Source organism: Rhineura floridana, chromosome 3 (assembly GCF_030035675.1).
Source record: "Rhineura floridana isolate rRhiFlo1 chromosome 3, rRhiFlo1.hap2, whole genome shotgun sequence".
NCBI classification, from domain to species: Eukaryota; Metazoa; Chordata; class Lepidosauria; order Squamata; family Rhineuridae; genus Rhineura; species Rhineura floridana.
The window spans coordinates 219,694,157-219,708,037 of record NC_084482.1 but is presented as its reverse complement, the minus strand read 5'-3'; positions in this window follow the sequence as shown (position 1 = coordinate 219,708,037).

The following is a 13,881-nucleotide window of genomic DNA, read 5'->3' as shown; positions in this document are numbered from 1 at the left end:
AGTTTTCCCCCCCGCTTGTGTGTAGGATTCAGATCCTGGTTAGTATTTTGAAAACCATCCCAATACTTGCTTTTGTGGGTGTAAAAGCATTGCTAATCACATATCTCCAGAGTAAATCCCATTGAATTCAATAGGATTTACTTTTGAGTAGACATGGTTATGAATGTGCTGAAAATCAATGGGACTTTGGAGTGAATGGAAAAAAATTGTGCTTGTGTTGTCTTTCTGTCCCCCCCCCTCCAGTCCTATTTTAAAGCAAGTAGGCAGGGCTTACTTAGGTATTACAGTTTTTATTCTGTAGGAAACGAATACTGATTTTTTAAAAAACTAATACTGATTTTTCTGCAATGACCAACTGGTTTGACAATAAACTATTATATGGGCTGTATGTATTTATACATCTGCAGTGTGTGTGTGTAGACTTTCCAACAACCCTGTGAGGTAGGGTTGGAAACCAAGGCAGCTCACAACAAGAAATAAAGCCATTTAAAATCCAATAACCATAAAGCAGAATAAACAGTTGGAAAACAGCCTAAAGAGGCATGATTCTGAATTATGGGATGGGTGAATGAAGTTTATTTATTGATTATTTGATTTATATCCTGCCCTTCCTCCCAGTAGGAGCCCAGGGTGGCAAAGAAAAGCACTAAAAACACTTTATAACATCATAAAAACAGACTTTAAAATATATTAAAAACATCTGTGAAAATATTTTTTAAAAGATTTAAAAAAACATTTTTTTTAAAAAAAAAAAGGCTTAAAAACATATTAAAAAGCAATTCCAACACAGACTCAGACTGGGATAAGGTCTCAACTTAAAAGAACAAGTTGAAAGAACAAGTTCCTTATCACTTGAGGCTGTAGTTCTCTGCACACTTCCCAGTTTGAGTAAGCCCCATTGAATACATTGGGGCTTGCTTCTGAGTAAACAAACATCGGATTGCACTATAAATATATTTACAGATTGTGTAATTCATAAACATATTTGAGAGTCATGTTTATATAAATATTTCTTCATACTGTGTCCCAATAAGTATTTGATTTCACACTATGGTTGTAGATGATTTTTTCCTCTACATTTTAAGTGTGCCCTGTCATGAACCTGTATATGTTCATGAGTTATTAAAAATCTCATAAGTAATATCTTGGCTCAAGCAAGGGACTCTGGGAGAGTTTACAGTTAGAAAAGACTGGCCTCTGACAAAGTACTATTCTGAGTTTCACTTTCCAGCTGAAGTCGGTTAGGGAGAAGCCTCAACGAGCCTGGTTATCTGTGCTGATTAACAAGTGCCTGGCACTCAAGGTCATCCCTGGCCTGTGAAGTTTGAAACACAGTTGGGAGGGGGGCCTGGAAGGTGCGAAAAAGTGAGAAACACCTAGAAAGAAGTTACATCAGCCAGTTCCTGATTGGTCAAGTTAATCTTGGACCGTTAGGATTCTTTTCCTTAAGTATAGGGCTGAAAACCCCTAGCCTTTGTTCCCTGAAGTTGACCTAAGGGGTTCCTGGTTCCCCAAGAGTTGCCTATGGGAGGCAACTACACAGGGTTCCATTCTTCTTGTTCTGATGCCAACCTCTCTTAGGAGAGTAGCCTTTGCAACCATCTACCTCATGTGTAAGTATTAGGCTAGCAAGGTTATTATTTTCTGTTGTGTCTTTGAATTCTCTTGTTTGTACCTGAACCCCCTGTTGGGTGAAGGGTCTTAAAGGATTACTTGCTGCTGTATGTTTTATGTGCAGTTATATACTTTTAATAAAGCTACTTCTATTTAACCTGGTGTGTTCCTTGAGAGAAAGGGTGGTTCTGGATTCAGTACCTTGGCCAATCTCAGTCACATAACTACCAAAGAGGGAAAAGGAGTTAAAAGCTTAATTCTAATTTGAGGTGTTAAACCAGAGGTTCCTGACAAGGAGTGTAACTGTGGCTCTTGCCTTATAGGATCTTGGTTTTACCTATTTCCTGGGCTCAGAGATCCCCTGGCTCTGAGTGGACCAGTAACAGGGGTGGTGGCAGCCTATCTTCTACCTTGCAGTGTTGTTGTGAGCGTACACAGCCTTGGCAAGGGTGAAGTGGTATTTTTTGGTTCCAGTCCCATTTCCCTAAGGGTGGGGTTTGGGTCTGACGCATGATCCCTGTGCCCTGACGGTAGGGATTCATGACATGCCCTTCTTCCTGGGGGTGGTCATGGTTTTCATCCTGAGGGGAGGATAGGCTGAGAGATGGTGAGTAGCACATTTAAGGTCTCTTCACCTCCCCCCCTTTTTTAATTTGTATTTATTTTATATTTCTCCAATATCGTCCCCTGGCTGTTTTTATGTATTTTAAATATTTTTAGATTAAATCAATAGGAAATCATAATTGTGAACCTCCCTAAAAGCAATTTACCTATCCTTAGGTTTTGGCAAAGTGATGGTGTGAAGGCATGCTGGTAGAACAAGAGACCATGTTTGAGGCATGTTACAAAGTGTTTGAGGACTTTGTCACACATTACTTTTTGAGACCTGTAGAATCATGTTGGAAAGAACACATGCACGTATTGAATGGTGGCTTGGGTGCTGTTTTTTCCGTCTACGCTGCATGCGTAGGGAAGGTGATACATCATCTGGCAGCTAGCTTCATAACGTGAGAATGAAAAACATTTGGATCGCCATTCACTTGTTTACTTTTCTCACTATTGAGACCACTTCATATATTACTTTTTCATACACAGAAATTTAATCTTTGTATAGGAAAAAGTATTTTGTAAAATATGAAGGACAGTGGCTGCCCAGTCAGTATAACCACTGTACAAGATCTACTCAGCCACTGTAATTACCTTTTTGTTTTGAGTGCCCTTTTGTCTGGGTCTTGGTTCAGGTTGTTGCGTGTGTGCGTGTGTAGATTATACAAGGATGGAATCCAAGAGCCGCATAGAACAGGAATAAGCCAGGCCAGGCAAGTTTCTTGTAAGAGTCTTTACTAGGCAAAAGACATTAGACACAGTTCTCTCTAACCAGAAACCTTCCCCCACACTGAGACACAGCAAGATGTTCCCTTATCTACTTCCCAGCCAGCTTCTGACCTTGGCAAAACTGGCGCTCTGTTCTTCCAGCTTAACCCTTCTGCTTCAGGTTTCACTCTCTCTGCTAAAAACCCTGTCTGTGAGTCTCACAGCCTGCTTCACTGACCAACAGCCTCCACCTGAGACTCACAGATTACAAAACTTCATTGTTCATCATTACATTTCTACAATATTAACTTCTCATTACAATACATATCAGTACATGGTTTGCTTTCTTACAGTTTCTATTTACATTTTCAGTTCAGTTCTTGTTTCTTTATTTCTTTATCCACACAAGTTTCACAGAGTCATTTTGTTCACTTTTATTTGATAATACATTTATATTTCATTCCTCAACACAAAACTTCCACATGAGATCCATTGTTTCTTTATCTATTGGTCCTTCTTTTTCCCATTCTACTGGATATGTGTCTGTTTCATTATTCTGTTGTGTAACATTAAATGTGAATCTCTGAGGTGGTTGACCTTTCGTTTTTCTTTCTGATCTCCTAACATTATCTATTTCCATTTCTTCCTCACTCTCTATTTTACTTGGACCTGCACCTGTTCCTGCACTTGTACTTGGCATTTCTGTATCTTGCATTGTCATGTCTTCACCTCTCAGCCTTTTTACAGTACGTTTGCCACCGTGTATTAGATCAGTCAATGCAGTTCTTAATGGAATTTGCTGTCCAAAAGGAACATCTGCTGCTTCCTGCTTGCTTGCACTCTCAAGTATCACTGTTCGACTGTCTCTCCAAGGTTTATCTATCACCTTTATGCTTCTGCTTAACACTACTTGTTGTTTCTCAGGCAACCAAACTCTATAGTATGAATTCTGAAATCCCAAAATGCGTCCTGCCTGAGCTCTTGAGCCTAATTTACCATGCCTTTTCTGTTTTGCAACATGTACCCAGCATTTTGCCCCAAAACGTTCTATGTGTTTCACCCTGGGTTTTCTTCCAGTCAGTTTCTCATAGGGAGACATGCCTATTGTTCTGTGCATGAGACGGTTCTGAATATAAACAGTGTACAGAATACATTCACCCCAATAAGTGTTATTCATATCAGCATCTGCTAGCATGGCTCTCATTGAATCCTGCAATGACCGGTTCCTCCTCTCTGCAGTTCCGTTGGAGGATGGGCTGAAGGGAGCAGTGAGACTCTGTATTATTCCCTTCTTTTCCAAATATTTTAAATGAATTACTGGTAAATTCTCCACCTCGATCTGATCTGATATTTTTGATAACAACCCCATATTGTGTCTCTGTCCTCTGTATAAATACCTTTAATTTCTCTTCTGCTTCACTTTTCTTTTTCAATAAGAACACATGTGTAAATCTGGAGAAATCATCCACAATCACTAAATAAAACCTTGCTCCACCTTTTGAGCACTGGAAAGGTCCAGCCAAATCCACATGTATGAGTTGACAGGGTTCAGTGGTTGTGCTTTCACAGCTCTTATTTACCAGAGTCACAGTCATTTTTGTTTTATAGCATACCTCACATTCATCCACATGCTCACAATGTGTTAATTTCAAATCTTGACTATGCTTTGGGGTGTTTTGTACCTTTTCGAAATGTGCGTGTGCCAATTTTCTGTGCCATTCATGGAAACAATTATGTTTATCTTTATTAACTCCTATCCAGGCACACGTGTGTTTATCAAGATTGCACTCAACCATAAACATTTGGTTCTGTAATTTCCCTTGCATGCATATTTCACCATCCTTTCTCACAAAACATCTATCCCCTTCAAATGTAACTTTACAACCTATTTGAGCCAATTTTCTCACTGATAGAATGTTATATTTTAAACCAGAAACCAGTAATACATCTGTCAATATTCCCAAAGTACATAACCTGAGTGTGCCTCTTGCAATCACGTCCTGAGTCGATCCGTCAGCCAGATAAAGCTTCTCCTGCGTCGGCTTTGAAGTGTAAAATAAACTAGAGTCTGTGATTAGGCAATTAGACGCTCCACTGTCAAGAAGCCACTTAGAATTAATTAGTTTATTGTCCCCCTTTGTAACAAAGTTCACGCTTGTTCTCTGACTTTCAAAGTCCCTGTTATTTCTCTTCTTTAAACAATGTCTCTGTATATGTCCACGGGACCCACAAAAGTAACATATTTTATTCTCTTGCCTGCTTCTTTGATTTTGTTGTTGTTGTACAGCCACAGTCTCTTTTAACTCAGTTTTCTTATTCTCTTGTCTTCTATTCCACTCCTGTTGAAGTTTCTGTTCTACAAAGTCCAAATTCAGATGTCCGTCAGGTAAAGTTTCCAGACTCGATACCAGGACGTCCCATTTTTGATCAAATGAAGATAACAGGATATAGACCATCTGAATGTCACTATGATGCACTCCTCTATCTTGCAGCTCAGCATTTAATCTCTGAAATTCAGCCAGATGCTCTGTCATAGTCACTTCATCTGTAAAACGCATCTGATAAAGTTTCCGTGCTAAGCACAGCCTGCTCCCCGCAGTTTGCTGCACATGAGCGGCTCTTAATTTCTCCCACATCTGATTAGCTGTCGGCTCATTACTCACCAGCAACAGTTGAGAATCAGACAGCCCCAGAGTAATAAAAGCCTTCGCTTTCTCATCTTTCTTCAACCACGCTGCTGAAGGAGCTGCCGGAGGGGGTTTTTCTACAACATCATTCAAATCTTCTTTAATCAGAACTGCTCTCATTCTCCATTTCCAGCTGGAGTAGTTTACAGCATTCAGCCTCTCCATCGGCATCCCGGATAACAGGTTTACAGCCATGTTGCCCACTCTTACTTGCCTCTCTCTTGCCCTTTGTTTCTCTCTGCAACAACATCACGTCAACAGCTCTCAAACCCGCTACCATGTATGATAAGCTGGGCCCATAACCCCTGTTGTGTGTGTGCGTGTGTAGATTATACAAGGATGGAATCCAAGAGCCGCATAGAACAGGAATAAGCCAGGCCAGGCAAGTTTCTTGTAAGAGTCTTTACTAGGCAAAAGACATTAGACACAGTTCTCTCTAACCAGAAACCTTCCCCCACACTGAGACACAGCAAGATGTTCCCTTATCTACTTCCCAGCCAGCTTCTGACCTTGGCAAAACTGGCGCTCTGTTCTTCCAGCTTAACCCTTCTGCTTCAGGTTTCACTCTCTCTGCTAAAAACCCTGTCTGTGAGTCTCACAGCCTGCTTCACTGACCAACACAGGTGTGTATCCAACTTTGATGTGCTTATGGAAGGGGTGTGCAAGTAGTGCCCCCCCAAGTGTGGAGGCTTGGACAAACATTGTGTTATGGAAAACCAACATCTGTGTGAAAGTACATATTTGGGAATGCCATCAGTGTAATCCTAAACACACTTAATAAATAATATCGAACTTGCACATCACAAAACATATTACGGTCATGTCCATAAGCACCAGGAGGGTAGTCACCCAGGGGATCTTAGTCCCTCTGCTGTTTTGGAAGCAGGGTCCCTATGTCTCCTACAGTCAGCATGAAAAGGGAGTGTGTTAGTCACTGAGAAGAGTCTTCTAATAGGCTTCCTTGCCTTTCCTGCTGATTGGAGCCAATCAGAGTGAAAGGAGGTGAGTCAGACACTGAGAAGACTCTTCTCAGTTGCTAACACTCTCCACTTTCATGCTGATTGGCTCCTAGAGATGTTTGTTGTTGTGAGAGAATGCGTTAACAAAGATCTCATTCTTAATCCAGGAGTAAAAAAGGGTGTATGTGGTTGCAACTATCATGAATTTTCTACTAAACAACTGATAAATACCTATTTAACTTTGTGTCTGGAGACTTATTATTAAGAATCACTTCCCATAACTGTAAGGAAGTATGTCCAAATGCATGCATCTCAGGCACCTAAATGAGGGGTGAGAGCAGCATAGGGACATAAGCAGATGTCTTATACCAGGGGTTCCCAAACTTTTCTTCTACATAGACCACTTGAAAATTGCTGAGGGTCTGAAAGTATCTGAAAATTTACTATGGGCATATGCAAGATAATTAACTCCCATTAGTGATAAGAGCAAGAATTTGAGCTGTGCGTATGATATTGTAATTTAAAGGTGTAATTTTAATTTTGCTAGTTGTTTATGTCACTACTATTGCCATTACATTCAGTGATATATGGGAATTACGATTTACAAGTAACATTAGTACAAAAAACATTACTAAGGATTCTGTATGGTCTGGTACGGGATGAGGTCCATGGGGGTGACACCATGAGTTACCACACTGGGTGACACCAACCCTAGTTATGCCACTGGTGGACAGTGAATGGGGCACTGCCCCACCAACCTCAGCCTGCCCCCTCACCCAACCCCTGTTGGGCTTAAGCAAGCTTGCATGCTGCACCCTTTGATAGGGAGATGTTCCCTCTAACCAGTATTGGGGATATCTCTATATGTTTGTTTACCACGATGTAACTTCCTGAAAGGGTGGGTTTATTTATCTTCTTCTTCCTCCTCCTTTGTCTGGGGATATTGATCCTTTTGCATATTCTCCATTAACCTCTAGCAGAGGGAGCAGGCAGACATTCCTTCCAGGGGCATCCTCACCAGTGACTGAAAATGGACTGAGACTGCAGATTCTTTCTGTCTAAACTAGAGCCTATGTTTTCTTAAACGTATGAAGGTCTTGAGTAAATATTCTTTTTACCTAAGAAGATTGTCTCTGTTGATTTATTTGATTAACTAATATACCTGAGAGAATGTTTGGGACTGGTTATTCTCAAAATCCGCTGTTGCATTTATACTTTGCTAAGAAATAGGACTACATATTGTTCCCATTTCATTTAAAAACCAAACAACCCCCACCTGCCTTTTGATGAGCCAACCGGAAGCATATATAATATTGGTCAGGATTGCTCGATGTTCCAACTCAGTGAAATGGGAGGGGGAACCTTTGACCCAGGGTCTGTATGTGGCCCTCCATATCCCTCTATCTGGCCCTCAATACCCTCTTTAGGCCAGACCACCCTTCCCAGCCATGCCCCCTACTGACTCTTCTTCCATGAAGGAATATTTGCCACAATGGAGGAAAGACAGGGGTGTGTGGCTGTGTGTAGCAATGAACCTAGCGTACATTTATAATTTATCAATTTTGCCTCTGGGACTGCCCACCAATGGCATGTGGCTCCTTGGACGTTGCCCAGAAGGAAATTCTGAAGAAGGTCTGAAAAAGGTTGCCAACCTCCACAGTAAAATGTGGTGTCATATGCTCATAATGTTCAGACATAACTACTCCGTGTAGTGCATGTATATTCACATACATCTTAACAATATTTCTTTGTCCTGACTCTTATGCAGGTGCTTTGTCTGTAAAGGCCAGGCCAAGCTGACCTTTCCCCTCACACTGAACCATGTCAAGACCAGGAAGTCACTTCTGTGAGTTTTCCTCCAACTCTGCACCTGCGTTACACAGAGACTCCTGTTGCCAGGTGATGCTTCTCCCCCTTATAATTATTCTCCTTGCCAAAGCTTCAGGGATTTACCCAAAGATTGTCTGTGGGACCAGTCACCTAAATATCAGAGTAAAGGGGAAGGATAGGTGATGTCTTCCAACGTGCCTGAAAAGTTTGGTGCATAAAAAATCCCTTGTGCTCCTTGTCCACTCCCCAGTGCCCTGACAGACCATGAGATTGTTTGAACCCCTAAGGTCCTGCCTCTGAAGGGACACCTGTTTGGCACACCTTTTCAGCTGCTTTTGGATATGCAATGACTCTGAGCAAGCATCCTTACCTCAGCAGCACCAACTTCTGCTCTTTCTTCAACAGATCTCTTTTCCTTTTGTTTCATAGACCTTTGGCAAATCCCCTCAAGCCTAAGCATTTATTTCAAAACCCAGGCAAAATCTTCATTCTCCTTTTGCAGATCTGTCCAGACTTTCCCTACAATCCCTGCTTCCAAGATTGCTACTCATAATCTCTCAGCCTAATCTGCCCCTCAAAGTAAAAAGAACAGAGGGGCCCCCATGACTACCCCAAGGAAGAAGGGCACACATGAAATGAAGAGGAAATAATAATGATGTACAACCATCGTATGAAACCAGATACATAAAAAGACATAGTATTATTAGTATAATTATTATTTATTAAATTTCTGTACTGCCCCATAGCCGAAGCTCTCTGGACGTATGAATGTCAAAGATGTTTGCTATTTGCACAACCAGTGAAAATATTTAAAGTGCAATCCTATGCATGTTTCCTCAGAAGCAAGTCCCAATATATTCAGTGGGGCTTACTCAAACAGGAAACCGTGCTCAAGACTGCAACTTCAGGTGAAAAGGGACTTCACTCATCAAACCCAAAGTTCAGAATCATGCCACTTTAAGCTGCTTTGCAACTGTTTTGTGCCTGTTTTATGGTTATTGGATTTTAAATGGATTTAGTTCTTGTGGTGAGCTGCCTTGGATTCCAACCCTACCTTACAGGGTTGTTGGATAGATTCCATATATGCACACACACTGGAGATGTAAAAATACATACACCCCATGTAACAGCTTTTTGTCAAAACCAGTTGGTCATTGCAGATCATTTTTTTTAAAAAAAATCAGTATTAGTTTCCTACCAAATGAAAGCTATGACACCTAAGTAAGCTCTGCCTAATTGCTTGGGGGAAAGGATTGGAGAGAGAGAAAATGATTTACAACACAATCCATTGCTATGTTCACTCAAAAGTCCCATTGATTTTCAGCACAATCCTAACCAAGTATACTCAAAAGCAAGCCCTATTGAATTTAATGGTGTTTACTCCCAGGTACGTGGGATTAGCATTACAGGTTTACTACCAGAAAAGTGAGTGTATGCCTACCAAGATCCCACCGAGATCTTCTGTTCTAGTGCAATCCCATGCATGTTTAATCAGAAGCCAGTCCCAATGTATTCAGATCTCCTGCACAGAGAAAGAACTCTTGATGTTGCTGAAAGCTATAAATTTACTGACTTCCTGAAGTGCAGACAAGCAGGAAAACAAAACTCTTTTCAGAACTTACAATGGGTTTAGCCATTGCCTTAAGGTCAACAAATCACTTGTCAGTCACAACCTTGACTTTACTTACTGGCTAAAAACCCAGAAGGGCAGGGCTGAGAGCAGCTAGTACTAACAGAAGTTGTGGAGAGTGCAGGCCACTTAGAAACTTTTTTAAAAAAAATGAAAGCTAGGAGTCCAGAGATTGGGGTGACTCACCCGGAGACCTGGAGCTGACCAAAAAAACCTGGAGTCTCTGGGAGAAAACCAGAGACCTGGCAACCCTACTCTGAACTTCTGTGTGGCCCAGTTGGATTTAAAAACCTGCATAACCTAAATATTGTTTGTGAGTTGAGTTCTGACCACTCTGTGTGATTGTCCCATCATTCCTGATCATAAGAAATGTGTTTTTATTTCCCCTGAACTTCCATGTGGCTCCTGAACCCCCAATTTTCTTATGGGCCCAATAAACTGAAAGATTGTTTTCACGGTGGGTTCTGACAACTCTGACTGTTTCATTATTCCTGATTATAAGGAATGTTTTTTGAGTCCCGTCTGACCTTCCATGTGGGCCCTAAATCCTCTTTATGGTTTAAGGTCCCAATGAACCTAAATATTGTTTTGGGATGTGTTGTAATCTCTCTGTGAACTTATCCTATTCCCACTGACCCTACGGAAGAGGTTTTGTGTCTCTCAAGCCATCTGTGTTGCCACATAAATTTTTTCAGGTTGTCATGTAATGTCTCTATGATCCAGTCCCATCAGCCCTGATTCTGAGGGAAAGGGTTTGAGTCCCTCCAGCCTCCTGCATGGGTTCAGGGCCCAAACAGAAGTTCAGGAGGACCCCAAACCCCTTCCTTAGGATTGGGAGGGATGAGATGGTCACATAAATGGGTCACTCACAAGCCACCTCAATTCAGGAGGAATCCATACAGAGGGGATCCTAACCTCAAGGAAGCTGGGCACCTCCCAATTCTCATTTCCAGGTTGTGTACTCAATTTTTCTCTGATACACGCAGATGAGGGCATCTCCCACTACTCTTAGTTCTTGTTATCCCTCCACTACCTCTTTTTTCTTCCCTCAACCCAGCTGCTCCCACACAGTCCCTTAACCCATATTCCAATCCCCTTCATCCTGTCAGAGTGGACCATATTTTCTCGATGGCTCCATTTTGTGACTCAGTAAAAAGCAGGGGTGAGGAACCTCAGACCCAGGGGGTGAATCCCCAGGGGCAGGACTGCCTCGCCCTTAACTGATTATAGCTATTTCTTCTCCATTTTCTCCAGGCAATGAGCTTTGATGGGGCAGCCGTTTCATGTTTCTGTTTTGGAGTTAACTTATTTCATAAGGCTCCTTCCACAGATACCACCTGCCATGTGGGAAGGGGGGAGGGAGGGAGGCCAAGGCAAAATTGGGTCCTGCGCCCCTCAGATGATCCCTCACCCCACAGGGCCAAGTTTACATTTTAAGATCCAGAGCTTGGAAAAGTTACTTTTTTGAATGACAACTCCCATCAGCCCAATCCAGTGGCCATGCTGACTTTTGGCTGATGGGAGTTGTAGTTCAAAAAAGTAACTTTTCCAAGCTCTGTTAAGATCATATATTTCTTTTAGTATGTTAGTATTGTAAACCACCTTGTGTGCCTTGGCAGAAAGGGAGCATATTAATGCAACAAATCAATAAATTATAGGCTGGAGAAGAATTATCCCTTCCCTCATTTATAGAAATAGTTGGTTTGCATAAGACCCAGGCTATGGTCTGAAAGCACATAAGGCCAGCTCCCTGCCGAAGCTAAGCAGGGTCAGGTCTGCTCAGTGCCTGGATAGGAGACTGCCTGGGAACCATATGTAAGCCGCCTTGGGTTTCAATCATGAAAAGAAAAGAGGGGTAGAAATGTAATAAATAAATAAATAAAAGAGTTTGTGTTGGCTTCCAAACTTCCTCCGCAGACAGTGAACTGGAAGTCTGGCCTTCCGCCTGTCACGTTTCCTTGGCATCCATGGCTTGAATTCAAAAAGAAGTCACTCAACACTAACTTTTTCCCTCTTTCCCCTTCACCTGCCACAATCCTCTACTCTTCTCAGCTTAAGTGCCATTCTCCTCTCCCACAACATTCCCATCACCCTGGAAATGGTTGCCTGGAGGTCTGCACCATCTGTGAAAACACTTTTCCTTCGGTCCATCCAGTGGGACATTCAAAGTCTTTTCCTCAGGAAGTGAAATGAGTGATATTTGACTTTTCCTTTTTTTCTTTTTTCTTTTTTTTGCTGTGTGGGGAGGAAAAGGGTATACCGTGAGGTTCTGGAGAAATGTGAATTCAGATGCCAGTGAATCTGATCTGAAGGCGCCTGAGGCTTGCTTAAGCTAAAAAGGTCTGGGCCTGGTCAGAGTCTGGATGGGAGACCAAGTGAGGACCTCCTGGTTACTTACTACATTGTTGGGTTCCATAGCAGAAGAAAGCTAGGCTATAAAGGAAATGAAAAATAAATAATATTTGGGTGGCAGACACTTCCTTGATGCTTGATTAAACTGCTTTTAATGAGCCCAGCTGGAGAGCAGAAGTGGTGGTTGGTTTGGTGGGAGTGTCCCTGCAATGAAAGAACTTAAGATGCAGAATGTGCTAGCCTGGGGACCCAATCCCAGTGGGTCAACCCTGAAGAGGCAATATTAAAGCAGTAATTGCTCCTTTGAAGATGCACTTCAGGGGGTTCCATGAGGACACTACCCCTTGAGCCCCTTTTTATTGCCCCAGGCTCAATCTTTCTCTGTTGGTCAGTAGGACAGTGTGGAGGGAAAGTTATTGGCTACAGCTTTCGGTGAAAGCCCACAATAATGGTGGGCAGAAGACCCATCTGGGTGAGAGCCAGGGAACGTGTATCTGCCCCATCAATGTTGAGAGATGGGGTGAAGCTTCTGCATGTTTGAAGACTGAGTTTAGGATGTGCAATGTGCAAATGTATTCTCAACTGGCTGTGTGCATGTGTGTCTTCCTTAACAAATATTGTTGCACACATCCCAATCTCTGAATGGTGTGAGACTTCCAGGGCTCCAGGGCTTGCCCAGGGTTTGGTTTCCATGGTATGAAGGTCAGTGGGGAATATAGTGCCTTTATGATGTATGGTTTATTTACACTTATATGTGTACGTACTGCCTTCAAGTCGATTCCGACTTATGGCGATCCTATGAATAGGGTTTTTGTGAGGCTGAGAGGCAGTGACTGGCCCAAGGTCACCCTGTGAGCTTCATGGCTATGTGAGGATTTGAACCTAATTCTCTCAGGTTGTAGTTCAACACCTTAACCACTACACCACACTGGCTTAAGATGGAAAATTTATCAGGTTTAACAATCCAACACATCTTGCTTCCTGATCAAGATTCTAGGGTCTTTCCCAAATCCATGGCTTGGGGTTCAGCACAGAGAGCAAACCTCTCTGTGTCTTTCCAGCTTCCAGCTCCACATCAGACTAACACAAAATCTACCCCCTGCCCCAACCAGATGAGGGAGGATGGAAACCCTAATTCCGATGGCAACACATTGCTGTTTCTGTTGTTGCTTATATTCAATTTTATTGTATTACAATTTGAAAATCCATAGAATAATATAGTATAAGAACATATCTGGGAATTGCTGGCCTAGAGATGGCAATGTGTTCTACACTACTATTCCATTTTGTGTTGCTATTCCTAGGATGTTGCTCTATTATGTGAACTGCTTTGAGAACTTCTTGTTGAAAAGTGGTATATTAATAAAATAAAACATATTCTTTACTGTTTTTTAATCTATTTAAATTAGCTTATCCGGAATGGATTTACTTATCAATATTATGATTGTTTCTTATTGTTTAATTTTTAAATCTTTTACTTATTTTCCATTTGGTA